Below are 21,057 nucleotides of genomic sequence, written 5' to 3'. Positions count from 1 at the left end.
CTTCATCCTTACACATTGTAGATACTCAATGAACACAATAATTACTTGATCCAGTAATTAATTTAGTGAAATCTTTGAAAGAAGTTTAAGACATTGACAGGCAGTTGGAAGGAAAGACTATTGGCTGCTGAGCAGAGGTGTGGAGAAGGCAGAGCACCGGGTCTGAGCAGCCAGCCATTCCCATCTGGCTAGGAGACACCGGAGAGGAAGTAGTCCAGATGCAAGTGGTAAGGGCAGTACTACCTACGAAGTTTGTTTCATTCTTCATTGTTGTTAAATGTTGTTAATTGATGATGTTTGCTAACAAAAAATGTTTTCAGACAAAATGCTGATTCAACCTCTCTCCCCTACACCTTTTCCTATCTCCTCAGTTCAGTCAAAAGCTACCAGGGAAGTTGCTCCAATTGGAACAAAACAGGAGGAAAGTGGTTTCATCTTTGGCTACCACAACCAGCTCTGCCCAGTCTGGAAATCCTGCTTTAAAAGCCTAACGTGTGGGGCCAGCCTGGTGGCGCAGCGGTTAAGTAAACACGTTCTGTTTCAATGGCACGGGGTTCGCCGGTTCCGATCCTGGGTGTGGACATAGCAGCGCTTGCCAAGCCATGCTGTGTTAGGCGTCCCACATATAAAGTAGAGCAAGATGGGCACAGATGTTAGCTCAGGGTCAGGCTTCCTCAGCAAAAAGAGGAGGATTGGCAGCCGATGTTAGCGCAGGGCTAATCTTCCTCAAAAAATAAATAAATAAATAAATAAATAAAAGCCTAAGGTGTTCATCATGCCTCATTCACATAACTATTCTGCCCTACTTTCACACAGCTCTAAAGCCAGGAACCTAATGTTCGCACCTATCTGCCCAGTTTCATTCCTTCCTTCATTCATCCAACAGATATTTATCAAGCACTTGCTTTTTGCCGTGTATCGTGCCAGGCACTGGATATGGCATTGAATACGTAAACTGTGCCCTCAGTATATGTCATGGTATCCAGTGTTGAGTCAAAGTGTTTCTATTGGACTATTAGTAGCAATGCTCTAGAAAGAGCTTAAAAACCAGACTCTAATGAATGTGTGAGAATGCAATCTTGTATTTGAATAGAACTATGCCGTTTTCAAGGATTTCACATATCAGATGTTGTTAATTCAGTATTTACAGGAAAACCTCTTTGCTCTTAAATGCTTTCAGTACTAAAAAAAAAAGTTTGATACGCAAATCTATTAAAAAGAAAAAGGATAAGGCAAGTATTATCTTCATTTTGCAGATAAGACTAATGAAAGTTGGGTAGGTTAAAGGATTCCTTCAAGCTCACATGTATAGTAAGCAGCAAACTCCCTTAGGAAGCCAGCTGCTCCTTCTCCTGGCTTGCTTTTTCTATTACCCCTTACTGAGACTGGGAGGTCTGCAGGGGGCGGGGTGGGGGCGGGGGCAGCTGCCCTGTCTGTGTGTAAACAATAAAGTAGCAGAGAACTGTTAGGTTTGCTCTTTTTAAATTTTTGATAAACCATCACTGTGCTTATTATCAATTTTATAAACAGGCAGCTGTCAAGGAGCAAAGTAATGAACCCAGCAGATGGGGACATTGTGAAAATATGTTTCTGTGAGACTTGTAAGCGCACAGTTAATCAGAACAGTAATCGAATCTTTAGACTTAGTCTCTAGCAATATGTGCAGTTCCTGACACAAGGTTCTGTCCTGGAGCTCTTTCTCATTTACCTCAGCTATGGGCCTCTGTGGGAACGACTTCCAAATTCAATTCAACAAATGTTATGGGAGTGACAAAACGCCTGTGTAGTAAGAACATAATCAAGAATGAGGCCCCACCCCAGCTTTCAGAGTGCCTAATCTACATTAGGGAAACAAAGAATCAGAATACAATGTGAGGGGCCGGCAGCGTGACCTAGTGGTTGGGTTCCCACTCACTCTGCTTCAGCCGCAGGGGTGTCGGGGTTCGGATCCTGGGCACGGATGTGGCACTGCTCGTGAGGCTGTGCTGAGGCAGTGTCCCGTATGCTGCAGCTGGAAGGACTCACAACTAGAAATATGCAACTATGTGCCAGGGGGCTTTGGGGAGAAAAAGGAAAATTTTTTTTTAATTTAAAAAAAATTAAAAAAAAGAATACAATATTAATATACATTATAATGGGCAAGTGCTGTAATGATATAGAATATTCTTAAGAAACAAAGTTAGGGAACAATTACTTATGAGTAGGAAACAATTACTTATACTTAAGAATAATTCTACATCTGAAATCTTTCAGACATCCTCCAAGCTTTCCAGCTTCCTTAATGAGAATAACATTTTTATTGACCAACTATTATGTACTAGACATTATGCTAACTGCTTTACTGGTGGTATATCTCATTTAATCCTCATAACAACCCTATGATTATTTTTCATTTTGCAAATAAGAAATCTGAGCCTCAGAAAGCTTAAATGACTTGTTCCAGGTCCTACAGCTGCTGTGATCCAGCCACGCCAAACCACTAACAGTTACCCCACTGGTGTGTGGAGTGGCACCTCTTTTTCTTTGTGCACAGGGTTCCCACTGCTTGGATGAGCCAAATCACAGAGCCACCAAACCCATTTTGAAATCTGGCAGGGTGAAAGATGGACAGGAACCATAATGGTAGAGTATATTTGAAAAGTTAATATGTCACTCTCATAATAGTGAAAGAATTAAAGAAATTACAGAACTGGAACATTCATGGCAGACTTTACAGATGAAAAGATTTTACTGGTACAATGTGGGGAATACACTTTCTCCAAGCATAGTTGTAAGATTCACATAATTTAATCCTGTATTATAGGACAGCTACACATAGTTAATACCTTAGGATATTACTTCTTTATATGGCATCTTAGACAATGACAAAAATTTTTTTAATGTTTTTAATGCAATATCTTTTAAAATAAATTCATATACAAATGTATGTGCATATGTATGTGTGTGTATATATGTATATAAACATATATATTCTAATAAATAAAACCTAAGTTATGAAGCAAATCTAGATCACAATATCATCAGTTTTCCAAACAACCAAAATTAAAATATAAGATACATATCAGATGCTGTTAACTCAATATTAGAGGAAAACATCTTTGCCATTAAATGCTTATAGTAGTAAAAAAATTTTTAAGAAAGAAACATGAGGGTGGGCCCAGTGGTGCAGCATTAAGTGCGCACGTTCTGCTTTGGCAGCCCAGGATTCGCCAGTTCAGATCCCGGGTGCGGACATGGTACTGCTCGGCAAGCCATGCTGTGGTAGGCGTCCCACATAGAAAGTAGAGGAAGATGGGCACGGATGTGAGCTCAGGGTGGGTCTTCCTCAGCGAAAAGAGGAGGATTGGCAGCAGATGTTAGCTCAGGCTAATCTTCCTCAAAAAAATAATAAAAAAAAAGAAAGGTGATGAATTAAGTCTCTGTCTAAAGACTACAAAAAACACAAACTGTTTTTTTTACAATCCAGTTCTGTCATATGTTAACATTTTACCATATTTTATGTAAAATTAGGGATTTGAAGAATCAGTTTTAATTTTTTTTAAGATTTTATTTTTTCCTTTTTCTCACCAAAACCCCCCAGTACATAGTTGTATATTTTTAGTTGTGGGTTCTTCTAGTTGTGGCATGTGGGACGCCACCTCAGCATGGCCTGTCCGTGCCCAGGATCTGAACCAGCAAAACCCTGGGCCACCAAAGTGGAGCACATGAACTTAACCACTTGGCCATGGGGACGGCCCCAGTTTTGTTAATTTTTAAAGAACCATATTGGTTTGCTTATCACTTCTATTTTTTGTCTTTATTTTATATAATTGATGACAAATCAACAGTCTGCTTAGGAAAAAATTGAGAAACCACCAGCTTAGTTAATAAAATAAAAGGAAAATTCAAATTAAGAAAATCATAGAAAAAAGGTGATACAACTCAAACATATTTTTTTAAATGACAGGAATGTTATTTTAAGCCACAAGCTTATAAAATGTGCTAAAGAAGTGGAAGAGGATAACTGTGTCTAGTAGTGTAAAGATACCAAATTCAAGGTAGCCAAAGAGAAACCATGAAGACAAACACAGCAGACAAAGAAGTAGGTGCTTACTTCAAATGATTAATAGAACAACAACAAAAAAGCCACCATTTCATGCACTATTTCTGGGAATGTAAACTAGTAGAACTTTTCTGGAATACCATTTAGAAATATCAAGATTTTTTTGTGGCTACCATTTGATCCAGCAATTATACTTTAGATATTTTTACTAAAGAAGTGTTTAAATATGAATGGTTCAAAAAAAAAGAGATTGTTCACCAGAGATAATTTTTGAGAATAAAAAAATTTAGAAACTATCTAAATTTGATGTGGCATAGAAACAGTACAATTTTATATGTATTGACATACGTGATGCCAGAATTCTATTGATAAAAGAAAATTACAAGTTATAAAAGGTATCTGTGTATTACCCAATAAAAAAAGTCTGGGAGGATGTATATGAAACTGGTAACAGTGTTTATCTCTAGTGAGTGAGATTTGAAGACTTCACTTTTACTTAAAACATTTCAATTGTCCTTTTTTTTTTACAGTGACTAAAATTGGTAAAATCAATGAAGATATTTCTGTTTAGGGAAAAATGGTCACTTGACTCAAAAGATTCTTAGAAAGCTTTTCCAAACTTTCAAAAACTGTACAATCCTCATATTATATTATATTACATAATCCTCATATTATATTACATTACTTTTTTTTAGAAGATGGCAACATATTTTACAATTTTACTTATTTTATGAGATTAATGTTATTTCTAATTTTTTCCAGCTTTATTGAGGTATGAGTGACAAGTATATATATTTAAGATATACAACGTGATGTTTTGATATACACATACCTTGTGAAAAGATACCACAATCAAGATAGTTAACATATCCATCACCTCATATGGTTACCATTGTGTGAGTGTGTGGTGAAAACACTTGAGATCTACTCTTTGCAAATTTCAAGTATACATTATTAACTATAGTCACTATGCTGTAAATTAGTTCTTCAGAACATATTCATCTTAAAACTGAAAGTTTGTACCCTTTGATCAATATGAGGCTAAGGCATTTGATTCCAAAAACTTGACAAGAATAATAGCCTCAAAGAAAATATTTACAGATTAATCCTGTTATTGAATGTGAGTGCAACCCAATTCTGCTACACAGACATGGTCAAATCCTCCCCACTCTGTCTGAGCAGGCTTGTACCACAGGCATCATGAAGGGCAAAGGGTCACTGCACTTAATGAGTAAAAATAAATCAGATCATTATCTCTACAGACTCTAAGAAGACACATAATAATATTCACATGATTCACATGATGTGGTTATTTTTTTAACCTAAAATGTGGCAGAACATTAAGACATGACAAAAGTGGGTGGAGGATGCATTACTTCACCATAATTTTCAATATACTTGAAAGATTTCTTAATATAAGTTTAGATGATTAAAAATAATATGTGTGTATATATATATATATATATATATTTTTTTTTTAAATCATATTTTCAAACCTTCCCTCTCATTGAGGAAACCTTTTCTTGGACTCTCCTCTGGCTAAAGCCTTTGCTCTTTCCTGCTCTTCTAAGCCACCACTTCAAAAAAGTAGTATCTTCCTCCTCCTGTCCCAGTCCCTCTTTCAATCTAGCAATAGTCTAGCTTTAGGTCCCCACATATTGCTGAAACTTACCCTGGCAAAGGTCACCAGTGAAAAGTTGCTAAATCCTACTGCCACTGTTGTGTCTTTTCCTACATGGTATTTCACATGGTGCATCACTTCCTTCTGCTTGGTTTTTAAGGGAACAGTCTATCCTGGTCTTCCTCCTACCTCTCTGGCCAGACCTTCTTGTGATGCCTTTTGCAGATTTCTCCTCCTCGGAACACCCATCTCACTCTACCTTCTTTCTCTGGTCTGCTGCCATGGCTCCAGCTACACTTTGTTTGTTGATGACTCCCAAGTCTCCGGTCTTCAATGTAGACCTCTCCTCCCAATGTTTACATCCTCTAGTTCAGACCTGGGCTTCAATCCTAATTCTGCCACCCACTTTAGGCAATTTATTTAGCTTATCTATTAATTATTTGTCTCATCTGAAAATAAAGTACCCTCCAAAAGAGTTGAGAAATTAGGTTTGTAAAGCACTGATCACAGTATCTATCATATTTGATCAATAAATGTTAGCTACTTGCCACCTACATTCAATTGTTCTGAATACATGACAAAAGCTCCGTATGTCCCAAACTAACTTGTTATTTTCTCTACTTGTAAATCCACTCATCCTTCTAAACTCCCTTCTGAGCTACACTATGTAGAATCCTGCATCACGCCAGACTTTTCTCCTTCTCTGTCACTCCTCACTTTCAATATATCGCATGGCCTTACAGATTCTTGTTTCTTAAAATCTCGTCCCCAGTGCCTCTTCTCCATCCCTGCTTCCTCTTGGCTGGTTCAGGCCCTCTAGTTGCTCATCTTAGCTACTCCAAGAACCTCCGAACTCGTCTCACTGGCTCCAGAGTTGCCCTCTTAACTCCATCCTGTACCCCCCACCCCCACCCCTAGTGACCTTGCTAAAACATTACTCTGACTGGGTCAGCTCCTCTCCAAACCCTAACAGTGTTTTTGAGTTAACAAGGAAACTGAGCAAAGGGAAGAACCCTGCCCAGTGGTACAGTTTGGTGGTTTCTCACTGAGCTCTCTCTCTCCACATTGAAAGGCATATTTGTTAGTTTTAGATAGTTCCATCTAATAGCAATTCAGTTCTTTGTGATTAATTTCACACTCCCCATAAATCTCTTTTAAATTGTAAATATTCCAGGGAGTGATAATAGAGTAAACCCTTGATGCTTTACTGTGCTGTTTGAGAGAGAAGGCCACTGTATGAGACTCTCTGAATGGGGCCACTGAGGACAAGTTTTACTGAGGGCAGGAGTTTTTGTCTAGCAATGTATAAAGAATTTGAAAGAATGTTCCTTTCCTGATTGGACTACCTCTTCTAAATATATTGGGGCTTTGGGCAAAGGTGGTCCTTTGATCACATACTAGAATAGATGTTGGATGCCCACTCAGTACCCCCTACCAGATCCTAGGCTTTTTATCCACATCTCCCAACAACTCTGAACCAACTCATTTAATCAGTGAGGAACCTCAGGCTTGTAACCGTGTTCTGCTCTTAGAAGCAAATAGTTTCTGAATCACTCAAGACCTAAACATGATTCCTGGGTGTGGGATTCCAAAACAAGTGCTCTTTCACCTTTCAATCCCTTCTCCACTTCCTCTAGGCTAGTGGTTCTCAAAGTGTGATCCCCAGACCAGCAGCATTACCATCACCTTGGGAACTTTTCAGAAACATAAATTCTCAGGCCCCACCCTTGGTGTGGCTGGAGCATAGAGAGAGAAGGAGGGGAGGATGATGGCTGAGATACTGGGGGAAAAAAGAGGCCAAGGCCTGGAGGATCAAACTAAGATCAGAGAACAGCTACATTAGAATGACAAGAGGCCCTATGGGGTCTTGATTAAGAGGGTGCACTTGGGAGCCCAACCTGGCTCTATTTAGCAGCTGTGGGACCTGGAACAAGTCACTTAACCTCTCTGAGCCTCAAATTTCTTATCTATTAAATGAAAAATAATCATAGGGTTGTTGTGAGGATTAAACGAGATAAACTACCTATAGAGCAGTTAGCATAATGTCCAGCACATAATAGGTATTCAATAAAAATGCTATTTTCAGGGTGAGGTGACATCAGCATCATGGCAGAGTGAGTTATTCCCTTTGTCTCTCCCCTCTAGGTTACAACTAAGTGGACATTCATTAACCAATAGAGGATTCCCCACCCAGCACAACAGGATGCCTAAAAGATCTGTGCAGCCATACAGCTGAAGGTGAGTGAACTGGATCCCTGGGAAGCAGTGGAACTAGCTGAGCAGAGCCCTCTGCATCCCTGGTGACAGCTATCCAGGTTGCAGGTCCTCACACAGCAGCTAGTGCAACTGTAAGAGAAGGCAGGGGCAGCCTGGCTTGCATGCAAATGCTTTCTGAGTGGTAACCTATCCCTCAGGAATGCCTACTTGGCCACACTAGCCGTACCCATGGGAATGCTCCCCACCAAGTGGCAGCAGCTCAGCCCCCACAAAGGAGCCCCTCCCACCTAGCAGCTCAACTGGTCCCCTCCCTAGCACAGTGATTCTGCCGCCATGAAAGCGACCTGCCAGTGGAGCATAGAGGCCCCACCTGCATGTGTGTGCATGACCCACCAAGTGGCTGTGGCCAGCACACAAATACAGAGCAGCCCTACTGGCATAACTTCCAGCAGACAGGGCAGGATCAGAAAACACAGCTCCTGCCCAACTCCTAGCAGTGGCAGATGGAATCTGTGACCTGATACTACCACAAATGTACCAGCAAAGGATCAATTCATGAAATGCCATGAAGAACTACATAACACTTCAGAGTAGAAGGAAAATGACAAGTCTCCAGAAACCAATCCTGAAATCACAGAAACTTACAATCTAAATGAGAGAGAATTCAAAATGGTTGTCATAAAGAAACTCAACAAATTATGAGAAAACTCAGAAAGACAGCCAATGAGCTCAGGAATAAAATTAATGAGCAGAAGGAATACTTTACCAAAGAGATTGAAGCTCTAAAAGAAAACCAAACAGAAATTCTGGATATGAAGAACACAGTTAATAAGATAAAAAATAATCTAGAAACCATAAAAAAAATAGAGCTGATATTATGGAGGACAGAATTAGTGATTTAGAGGATAGAAATATAGAAATTCATCAGGTGAAAGAGGAGAGAGAACTAAAGTTTTTTTTTAAATGAAGAAATTCTTTGAGATATATCCAACTCAATTAGGAAAAGCAACATCAGGATTATAGGTATTCAAGAGGGAGAAAAAAGAGAGAAAGGAGCTTGTTCAAAGAAATAACAGTTGAGAACTTCCCATACCTGGGGAAAGAACTAGACTTACAAGTACTTGTAGCCACTGTAACTCCTAATTACATCAATGCAAAAAGACCTTCTCCAAGGCATATAATATTAAAACTGGCAAAAGTCAATGACAAAGAAAAAATATTAAGGGCAGCAAGGCAGAAGAAAATAACCTACAAAGGAACCCCTATCACGTTTTCAACACCCCACTTACATCAATGGTAATCATCAATGATAGATCATCCAGACAGAGTCGACAAGGAAACAGTCAAATTAAATGAAATACTAGACCAGATGGATTTACTAGATATATATAGAACATTCCATCCAAAAACTTCTTCTCAAGTGCACATGGAACATTCTCAAAGATAGACCATATGTTGGGAAACAAGGCAAGCCTCAATAAATATAGGAAGATTGAAATCATATGAAGCATCTTTTCTGACCACAATGCTATGAAACTAGAAATCAACTACAAGAAAAAAGCTGGGAAAGTCACAAATATCTGGAGACTAAACAACATGTTACTGAACAACCATTAGATCAATGAAGAAATCAAAGGAGAAATAAAAAAGTACCTGGAGACAAATGAAAATGAAAATATATAATACCAACTCTTATGGGATGCAGCAAAAGTGGTATTAAGAGGGAAATTCATAGCAATACAGGCCCACCTCAATAAACAAGAAAAATCTTAAATAAGTAATCTTAAACTATGCCTAAAGGAGCTAGAAAAAGAAGAAGAAACAAAGCCCAAAGTCAGCAGAAGGAGGGAAATAATAAAAATTACGGCAGAAATAAATGAAATTGAAACAAACAAACAAACTAAAAACAGTAGAAAGGATCAATGAAACTATGACCTGGTTCTTTGAGAAGATAAACAAAATTGACAAACCCTTAGCCAGACTCACTAAGAAAGAAAGAGAGAAGTCTCAAATAAATGAAGTTAGAAATGAAAGAGGAGAAATTACAATGGATACCACAGAAATACAAAGGATTATAAGAGAATACTATGAAAAAGTATATGCCAACAAATTGGCTAACCTAGAAGAAATAAGCAAATTCTTAGAATCATACAACCTTCCAAAACTGAATCAAGAAGAAATAAAGAATATGAATAGATCAATCACAAGTAAAGAGATTGAGATAGTAATCAAAAACCTCCCCCAAAACAAAAGTCCAGGACCAGATGGCTTCTCTGGAGAATTCTACCAAACATTCACAGATTTAATACCTACCTTTCTCAAACTATTCCAAAAAATTGAAGAAGAAGGAATGCTTCCTAACTTATTCTGATCGCCAACATCACCCTGATACCAAAACCAGGCAAGGACATTACAACGAAGGAGAATTACAGGCCCATATCACCGAGGGACATAGATGCAAAAACCCTCAACAAAATATTGGCAAATCGAATACAGCAATCCATTAAAAGGATCACACACCATGATCAAGTGGGATTTATACCAGGGACACAGGAGGGTTCAACATCCGCAAGACAATCAGTGTGATACCCCACATGAACAAAACGAGGACTAAAAATCACATGATTGTCTCAATAGATGCAGAGAAAGCATTTGACAAAATCCAACCTCCATTTGTGATAAAAACTCTCAATAAAATGGATATAAAAGGAAAGAACCGCAACATAATAAAGGCCATATATGGCAAGCCCATAGCCAACATCATACATAACAGTGAAAAACTGAAAGCCATCCCTATGAGAACAGGAACAGGACAAAGGTGCCCACTCTTCACCACTCCTATTCAATATAGTACTGAAGGTTTTGGCCAGAGCAATTAGGTGAGAAAAAAGAAATAAAAGGTATCTAAATTGGAAAGGAAGAAGTAAAACTCTCACTGTTTACAGATGACATCGTCCTATATATAGAAAACCATAAAGAATCCACCAGAAAACTACTAGAAATAATCAACAACTACAGCAAAGTTGTGAGGTACAAAATCAACTTACAAAGATCAGTTTCATTTCTTTTTTCTTTGAGGAAGATTATCCTTGCGCTAAAATCTGCTGCCAATCCTCCTCTTTTTGCTGAGGAAGACTGGCCCTGAGCTACCATCCAGGCCCATCTTCCTCTACTTTATACGTGGGATGCCTACGTATAAAAGCATGGCTTTTGCCAAGTGGTGCCATGTCCTCACCCTGGATCCAAACTGGCAAACCCTGGGCCGCCGAAGTGGAATGTGTGAACTTAACCACTGCACCACTGGGCCGGCCCCAATCAGTTGCATTTCTATACACTAATAATGAACTAGCAGAAAGAGAAGACAAGGATACAATCCTATTTACAATTGCAATGAAAAGAATAAAATATCTAGGAATAAACTTAACCAAGGAAGTGAAAGACCTATACACTGAAAACTACAAGACATTATGGAAAGAAATTGAGGAAGACATCAAGTAATGGAAAGATATTCCATGCTCATGGGTTGGAAGAATAAACACAGTTAAAATGTCCATATTACCTAAAGCAATCTATACATTCAGTGCAATCCCAATCAGAATCCAAATGACATTCTTCATGGAAACAGAACAAAGAGTCCTACAATTTATATGGAACAACAAAAGACCCTGAATAGCCAAAGCAATCCTGAGAAAAAAGAACAAAGCTGAAGGCATCACAACCCCTGACTTCAAAACACACTACAAAGCTATAGTAATCAAATCAGCATGGTAATGGCACAAAAACAGACACACAAATTAATGGAACAGAATTGAAAGCCCAGAAATAAAACCACACATCTATGGACAGCTAATCTTCAACAAAGGAGCCAAGAATACACAATGGAGAAAGGAAAATCTCTTCAATAAATGGTGTTGGGAAAACTGGATAGCCACATGCCAAAGAATGAAAGTAGACCATTATCTTACACCATACACAAAAATTAACTCAAAATGGATTAAAGATTTGAATGTAAAACTTGAAACCATAAAACTCCTAGGAGAAAACATAGGCAGTGCACTGTTTGGCATCGGTCTTAGTGGCATCTTTTTTAATATGATGTCTACTCAGGCAAAGGAAACAAAAGAAAAAATAAACAAATGGGACTATATCAGACTAAAAAGCTTCTGCAAGGCAAAGGAAACCATGAACAAAAAGAAAAGACTACCCACCAACTGGGAAAAAAATATTTTTAAATCATGTATCTGACAAGAGATTAATTTCCAAAATATATAAAGAACTCATACAACTCAACAACAACAAAAAACCCAATCAAAAACTGGGCAGAGCATATGAACAGACATTTTTCCAAAGAAGATATGTGGATGGCCAACAGGCACATGAAAAGATGTTCAATATCACTAATTATTAGGGAAATGTAAATCAAAATTACAAGATATCACCTCACACCCCTCAGAATGGCTATAATTAACAAGACAAGAAATAAGTGTTGGAAAGGATGTGGAGAAAAGAGAATGGTTATACACTGCTGTTGGGAATGCAAACTGGTGCAGCCACTATGGAAAACAGTATGGAGATTTCTCAAAAAATTAAAATTAGAACTATCATAAGATCTAGTTATCCCACTACTGGGTATTTATTCAAAGAACATGAAATCCACAACACAAAGAGATTTATGCACCCCTATGTTTGTTGCAGCATTATTCACAATAGCCCAGACGTGGAAGCAACCCAACTGCCCATTAACTGATGAACAGATAAAGATGTGGCATATATGTGCAATGGAATACTACTCAGTCATAAAAAAGACAAAATCGTCCCATTTGCAACAATGTGGATGGAATTTGAGGGTAGTATGTTAAACAAAATAAGCCAGACAGAGACAGACAAACACTGTATGATTTCACTCATATGAGGAAGATTAAAAAAAAGGACAAAGAGAACGGATTAGTCGTTACTAGAGGGGAAGAGGGTGAGGGAGTGGGCGAAAGCACTAAAAGGGCTCATATGCATGGTGATGGTTAAAAACTAGACTATTGGTGGTGAGCACAATGCAGTCTATACAGAAACTGATATACAGTAATGTACATCTGAAATGAAACAGTGTTATAAACTAATATGACCTCAATAAAATAATTTTTTTAAATGCTATTTTTCATTAAGGAAGCTGGAAATCTTGGAGGATGGGGCCCAGTGAACTATGTTTCAACAAGCCCTCCAGTGATTCTGAAGAGTCTTGAGGACCACAATAGAATTACCTGGAGAGTTTGCAAAACTCCCATACCCTGACTGCACCACAGACCTGTAAAACCAGAATCTCTGGAAGTGGAGCCAGTCCCGGCCATGATGTTAGTGCTTCCCAGGTGATTCCAGTGTGCAGCCAAGATAGCCATTGCTTACATTCACACTAATATAATGTCATGGCCATCATTTATTAAGCACTTAAAATGTGCCAACATTGAGCTTCTTATTTACATTTACATATCATCCTCACAACAACTCTAAGACTTTAGCATATTATTATTCCTACTTTAAAGAAATTAATATTGAGGCTTAAGATAAAGTTTTGCATCTTGCCCACCTGCACTAATTTGGCAGAGTCAGGATTCAAACTCAGGATTTTCTGACTCAAAATCTGGGCTGCAGCTCCCTACCCACTGCCAGATATACAGCACTCTTGGAACTATCATTAGTGTATGAGCAAGCGTGGTCAGTAGCAAGGTGAGACTAGAGACTTCATTGTAGGTGGTGGCTCAGCAATTGCTAAAAAGAACCTACAGAGAAGCATTCAGCAATCCTGGTGGAAGAGCTTAGGCTTAGGACGCAGACTAACCCAGCTTTAATGCTGGCTCTGCCTAAGGTCCTACTTTGTGACTTAACCTCCCTGAGCATCAGTTTCTTCAGGTATAAAATGGAGATATTAATACTTTGTAGAGTTGCTGTGAAGATCAAATGAGATAACACCCATGATAGTGTCTGTACAGACTAAGAGCACAATAAATGTTTGTTTACCCCATCCTGGATGACGAATTACTCCTCCACTTTGACCCTAATTGTTAGCGCCTAGGGGGTGGAGGTTGCTATGTCCACAGGAATCAGCCTTGGAAATAGCAATTTCTCTTTCTTCCATGTTTTCCAATAAGTGGCTCTATTTACATTTTCTATTCTTCCCTCAGTCAATTCTTCCTTCTCCTTGCCTCAGTCAATTCTTCCCTCTCCTTGCCACTGTTTGAATAACTCCACCCAAACCTTTGCCAAAATGTGTGAAACAAAGCACCTCCCTTTTCTAGTTTGACAGTCATTATGCACAAGTCAGGTCCCTCCTCCTTTCCTGCTTAACCGCCCCATCTCTATGGTCCAATGCCTACAAGGTCTTGCCTGCCATTGAGGCCTAAGTGTAATTACAATGTTGTCCTGCACATCCTTGGGCCGAGAGCACACGCTTAGATCATAATCTCCTGGTCCCTAAGAATATCTAGCCTCTGGAAAGGCTCCAACTGAATTGACCTTCTAACTTCTCATTCTCCACCTAGATTCACCAGTCTTTATTCAGCATCCCACTACTCCTGGCTAAAAAGGCTTGTTTCTCTAGACTCAGGCAAAACTTAAAGAGGGAATTTTGAGTCCATCTCTTTTGTTTTGTAGGTGAGAAAACAAACTGCTCTAGGTCAAGTGGAAAGTTGGTGGTGGAGCCCCAGACTGTAGCTCAGGTTTTCTTACCCCCGACAAAGCACACCTGCATCAGGAAGCTATTTCATAGTGGAGACTGCTCTGGACTTGACTCGCAGTCCTGTGACCTTACTAGGCTTCAGGGACTTTCTTGCAATTTTTTTGGATAATATTTTAAATTGTGTATTAATTAAAATGTGATCACAGTAGAAAAATGCAACAAAAAGAAGAAAAGTAAAAATCAAGAGAAAGAGACAGAAAAGAAGGTGGGATGGAGAGAGAAGCAGCTAAAATTATGTGGCAGGAAGAGAAGAGAAGGAAAATGGCAAATCAAATCTGAGGCATGGAATGCATGAGCAACCGGCACCAACCTTGTTGGTCAGAGGTGGACCCCCGGTTTCTGGTTGTGTTGCACACATAATCACTGAGAACATCTCCTTTCCCACCGTTGAGTTCCCACCCAACCCAACTGCCCCACACCACAGATCTAAGGCTCTATTACTGTTCCCTTTTCCCCCCCCTACCCTTAATACTGTCCCCTTTCAGTAGCCGAGCCCAAAGAATCAGGGAAAACTCAGGGTTTATGTGTTGGAATAGCTGGCTCAGGAAAATAAAAATGTTGCGATGCTCAGTATAGAAGTTAGTTTCCCCTGGCTCTCAACATAGGAAACCCTCTGGGAATTGAATTATTCTGGGGAAATAATTCTCTGCCTGATTTAATAATCAGGGTCAAATATGGATATACCTCAATCTCTAACCCACTCACTCAAAGGGCATTGAGTCAAACTGGGGATTCCAAGAACAAGGCCATATCTCATTCCATTACCCTTTGGGAAGGGAAGTAATACACAGGCAAGAACCAGGAGCCAGAGACACGCTCTGACTCATTCATTTTTTTTTAATTGAAGTTTTTATTGCAATAATTATAGATTCATATGTAGTTGTAAGAAATTAAACAGAAAGATCCTGTGTACCCTTTACCCAGTGTTTCCCAATGGTAACATTTTGCAAAACTATAGTACAATATCATAACCAGGAGGTTGACATTGATGTAATCCATTAATCAGACTTCTCCAGTTTTACTTGTACTCATTTGTGTGTGCATGTATATCTAGATCTATGCACTTTTATCGCACGTGAAGGTTCATGTGTCCACCATTACAGTGTAGATACTGAGCAGCTCCATCACCACAAAGATCCCTTGTGTTCCTTTATTATCACCACACCCTCCTCCCTCCAGCCTCACCTTCTACCATACCTAACCCCTTGGCAACCACTATTGTATTGTGTTTCTACAATTTCGTCATGTCAAAAATTTTATATAAATGGAATCAGAGAGTATGTAACCTTTTGGGGTTGGGTTTTTTCACTCAGCATAATTCCTTGAAGAGTCATCCAAATTGTTGCATGTATCACTAGTTTGTTCCTTTTCATTGCTGAGTGTATTCACCTTTTCACTCTGTGATCATGAACAAAATCGCTTAGATGTTTGTACTTTTCTACATGAAGGACCCTGGAAATTGTCTTAACCCTTTTAAGCCTCCATTTATTCATCTGTTTTTTGTTATGTTTTGCTTTGTTTTGTTTTAAACAGTGGGAAGTTGATAAGAGCATAGTTTCTCCCAAGACTGATAGAAAGTTCAAGTGAAGTCGTAGACATAATGACGCATTGTGAACTGTAAAGTCACGTGCACATGTAAGACTAAGTTACTATAATGGGCTGTTTGAGGGAAGCTACTGTTTTAAATTTTGTTTTTCCTGCTTCTTTCAGACATATCAAATTACTCCCATTTTGAGATTTTCTTCCAGCCAGCTAAGCTCAAGGGGCAGGGATTTAACTGTCAGGCCTCCCTTGAGGAAATTGCTTACCTAGACAGAGGTGGTGGGGGTGGGGAGGGAGAATGAAAGAGAGAAGAAGAGAGAGAGGGAGAAAGAATTACAGAGAGAGGGAGTGAGGGGTGCGGAGAGAGAGACAGAAGGAAAGAGAGAGAGGAGGATGTAGGAGGAGGGAGAGAGAGGGATAGACAGACAGAGCATGAAGTTTTCAGGACGTTTTTCAAGCATTCTCAAACCTGTTCTGATGACAGAGTACATAAAAGTCTACATGTAATTTGCATAACACTGTCAACATTGCTAAAAATGACTCCACTATTCAGCACAAAAAACAATATCAATGGCAGAAAAAATTACCTCTAATTCTTCCTGTGCAGTATGAAATCATAGTCATGAGCACACATATCCATTAGAAAGAGTTAGATATCTAAGCATGGTTACCTGTCTCTGAGTTTTTCTGTAAATATTCATTTTGTGTTCTAAAGTTCATCAGAAGACAAGTGATAGCAAGCTCTAAAGGTTGAAAGAAAATTCAGGGGAGATAAACTTAAAATTTGAAAGTTCTACGAATTAATGTTTTTTTTTTTCAAACCAGGAGAAAGTATTTACTCTGTTTTGGTGGGAATATTTCTGCCCAGCTCACTGTCTACTCTAATCAGCTAAATCAGGATTACATGAGGAGCTTTTAAAAAAATATAGATTCCATTAGTAAAAACTAAATTCAAAACTAATGATAATAAAAATAATAATTTACAAATATATATATTCCAATTCCCACTCCTACTAATTCAGTAGATCTGACCAGGAAGCTTGTTTTGTTTTTAATTTCCCCGGGTGATTCTAACATTCAGCCAGGTTGGGAACCTCTTCTATTTAGGATTTGTCTTCAGTGCCCCCTGATGGACTTTTGCTGACATCTCTGTATATTCCTCCTGTAAGGTCTGTCTTCACAAGTTTTCTTTTTTACCAAAACCTGGTTTCCAGTGGGGTTTCAGCCTCCTCACTCTCTGTAACTATCTTTGTCCAGGTCATCATCACTTCTCTTTCTCAGTTTACTCAATAACTCAGCAGCATTTGTCATGGTGGCACACCCTCTCAGCTTAAAATACTTTCAACTCGATTTCTGCGATGTTAGGCTGTCCTACCTCTCAGATTCTTCTTTCTCAGCTCCTTTGCTAGCTGCACCTCCCCTGCCTCACTCCTCAAGGTCTATGCCTAGAGCTCTGGCTGCCCTCCCTTTTCTGCCCCTCTGCTCTCAGTCCCTAGATGATCTCATTTAGGCGGATGGCTTTAAATACTATCCATATGTTAATGGTGTTTATAGTTCCACCCCTGCCCTTCTTCCAGAGCTGCGTAGTTTGATATCTCCATTGGATATCTAATAGGCATCTCAAACTTAGCACGTCCAAAATAGAACCTTTTGATGCCCCACCCGCACACCCACACTACCAGCTGGTTCTGCAGTCCTCATTTCATTTAACAGCACCACCATCCATGGAGTTGTTCAAGCTAAACATTTAGCTGTCATCTGTGCTTCCGCTTACCTCCCTCATTCACCTACCAAACATAGTCAAAATCCTTCCAATTCTCAACTCTATTTCTCTAGTCCATGCCAACATCCTCTCTCATGGGAAACTATTGCAATTTCTCCCTATTTGGTCTCTCTGTTTCCATTTTTGCCTCCTTTGTGTTGATGCTCCGTCAAGCACTATCAAAAATGTAAATGACGGCCCAGCCCCTGGCGTGGCGGAGTGGTTACGTTTCTGCATGCATTCCGCTTAAGCGGAGCAGGGTTTCGCCAGTTCGGATCCTGGGCGCGGACATGGCACTGTTCATCAAGCTATGCTGAGGCGGTGTCCCACATGTCACAACTAGGAGGACCCACAACTAAAAATATACAACTATGTAAGGGGGGGTGGCTGGGCTTTGGGGAGAAAAAGGAAAGAATAAAACCTAAAAAAAAAAAGAAAACTTAACTATGTAAATGAGGTAGACCACTCTCTTACCTAAAACTCTCTAATGAATTTTCATTGCAAACAGAATAAAATCTAACCCCTTATTTTAGAGCTTACAAAGTCTAAACAACACAGCCCTGAACACTCATGTTGCTGTCCTGTCTGCCTGGAAGGTTCTTCCCACAGATCTTTGCATTACTGGCTCCTCATCATTTAGGTCTTGGAGGGCATCACCCTTAGAGAGACTTCTCCTGAGCATCTTATCTGAAGACTTAACCTGCCCAGTCTTTCTCTTTCTCTTTCTCTTTCTCTGTTTTCTCCATTGCCTTTTAACCAACCCAATTTTTTATGTATGTATTTGTTTACTTGTTTATGGCTGGTACAGCCTCACTAGAATGCAAGCTCTAGCTCCACAAAGCAGATGTTCAATTAGCATTTAATAATAAATCGCTCATTCACCATGGTATAAATGACTGACAGGTACTCTAAGTATTCCATTTTTCTTAGGCATTGCTTTGAACTGGGTTCAAATCTTTAAGATCGGGAGAAAGCAAGCTAGTAAGATTTCAATCAATTTACTGACTGAGGAGAATTTCTTCACCACTCCCCTGAAAAATCGTCTCTATTTTATGGGCCGCCCCCATTTTCTGTCTGTACTTGCTTCTGGATCCCCTCCAACTTTCCTGGGAGGTTCCCTCAGAAAACTGTCCTTCTCTAGTTGACCCCCTTCCTTTTTTAGTAGATGTTTAAGCATCCAGGCTTATAGATTCTTGTGTGCGGTAGTGATACCTTGGTCCTTTGGCAGAGGCAACGCCAGGTTATGGGGTCAGTTGAGCCCTTGCATGTCAGCAGTTTGCAGTAGCCTACTGCCACCTCAGCGTTGTGCTTTTGGTGTGTCCACACCTCATTCCCACCTACCAGCTCTGCTGAGCCCATGTTTCCTGTGCCTTTTCTGGCCTGTACCTTTTCTTGCTTTTTTACCAGCTAGATGCCTAAATTCTGCTTCCAACTTCTGCATTTCTGGAAACATTTCATCATTACTGTTGCAATTCTGCCCCCTAGTAGCTGAAACTAGAAACACACACCTCTGATGGGAATCACAGCATTCGCTCTTTCTAGAGCAGTTCTCTCCATCATCAGCTTTCATTTCCAGAAGGACCCAATTGCTGGAGAATCTCTCAACTCAAGAGGGTTCAGGAGAACTGGCTTTCTCCACAGCAAGCTGAAGCCCAAGGTGTTTCTGTCTACAAGTCACTCTCTCCACCTCACCCCATCAATGGTATATTCCCTTTTATTTCTTCCTGTCCCTTGTTCATGACAGGGATGGCAGTTACCCCCAGGGCTGGACTGAGAATCTGGTACCCCATCAAATTAGCAGATATTCTAAATGTTCAACATTTATTTAATGAGGGTAGAGACAAACTAGTTTTCTGTTAATATAAATTCCTCAAACTAAAGGATTTATAGCGTGTAATTTTCTAAACCAGAAAACTTCCTGGGAAGAATAGAGATAACCACAATTTGACTTCTATTACAATAGACTAGATTTTCCTATTGTTGAACTTCATATAAATGGAATTATATGATATGTAATTTTTTTTGTCTGACTTCTTTCACTCAGCATGTTTTTGGGATTTATCCATGTTGTTGCATGTAATAGTCCCTTTTAATGCTGAATAGTATTCCATCATATAGATATACCATAATTTGTTTATTTATTCCCCTAAATATCCATTGTTTATCCACTCATGGACATTTAGACTGTTTCTAGATATTTTCAGGCCATTATGAATAAAGCTACTATGAACATTTGTGTACAGCACTTTTCATGGACATATGTTTTAATTTCTCTTGGGAAGTTATTTAGAAGTAGAATTGCTGGGTCGTAGGGCATATATTTAAGTTTGTTAGAAACTGCCAGTTTTCCTAAGTGATTGTGTCATTTTGCATTCTGGGAGACATACAAAACTATTTAAAATTTGGATAATAAAATAACACCCTCAGTGACTAGCCCTATACTATGCTTTATTCAGTATGAGAATGTCATCAGTTGTGACCACCAGACTGCAGGAAACTGTCAGCTGGGAGGTGTTGGGGCTGGAGGCTCATCTTTTAGTTGTATTGCACAAACTGTACATTCAGGTTGCAAAATGAGTCACTCAAGATTGGCCAGTTCTAGCAAGGCGTGGCTTTTTATTTCTCCAAAAAATACTGTGTTCTTCTGTTCAGTTCTGTAAGGAGTCAGGTGGAAGCCCAAATTAACAGGTATAATATTTCAGATTTATTCTAGTGATGTTTTTAGTGTCCCATAAAGGTCACTGCTTGGAAAATTCAGGGCATATGTGTGTGTTTCTCTTATTGTTCTTTTGTTTTAGGAGATGGGGATGGAAATACCTCTACTGTACCATCTAAAACCCAAAATCTTTTTAAGTTATAACAGAAATATTTTTTAAAAGCATAAAACAAGTATACAGCTTAGTGAATTATTATAAGGCAAATACTCTTGTAATCACCCTCCATGAAGGTGATTTTTTTTCTGTAAAATATGTCTTTTACATCTCTAAATCTATAGATTCCCCTTTATCTGTTTTTTCCCCTTCACAATTTATTTGTTGAAGAAACTGGATCATTTGTTCTATAGAATTTCCCAGAGTCAGGATTTTTATGTAGTTATTTATCATTATCCCCTACCCTCTGCACGTCCTGCAAATTGATAGTTGAAC

General features: G+C 39.1%; 1 long non-coding RNA gene across 1 annotated transcript; it reads left to right on the top strand.

The window, feature by feature from the left end:
- Positions 1-371: 371 nt before the first annotated feature.
- On the top strand, positions 372-13,893 carry LOC123275809 (uncharacterized). Its single transcript, XR_006511897.2, has 3 exons — positions 372-519; positions 7,809-7,901; positions 13,041-13,893. It is a non-coding gene; the product is annotated as an uncharacterized lncRNA (long non-coding RNA).
- Positions 13,894-21,057: the final 7,164 nt, after the last annotated feature.

Source organism: Equus asinus, chromosome 12, assembly GCF_041296235.1.
Source record: "Equus asinus isolate D_3611 breed Donkey chromosome 12, EquAss-T2T_v2, whole genome shotgun sequence".
In the NCBI taxonomy this organism is placed as follows: domain Eukaryota; kingdom Metazoa; phylum Chordata; class Mammalia; order Perissodactyla; family Equidae; genus Equus; species Equus asinus.
This window is presented reverse-complemented; position numbering and strand designations above follow the sequence as displayed.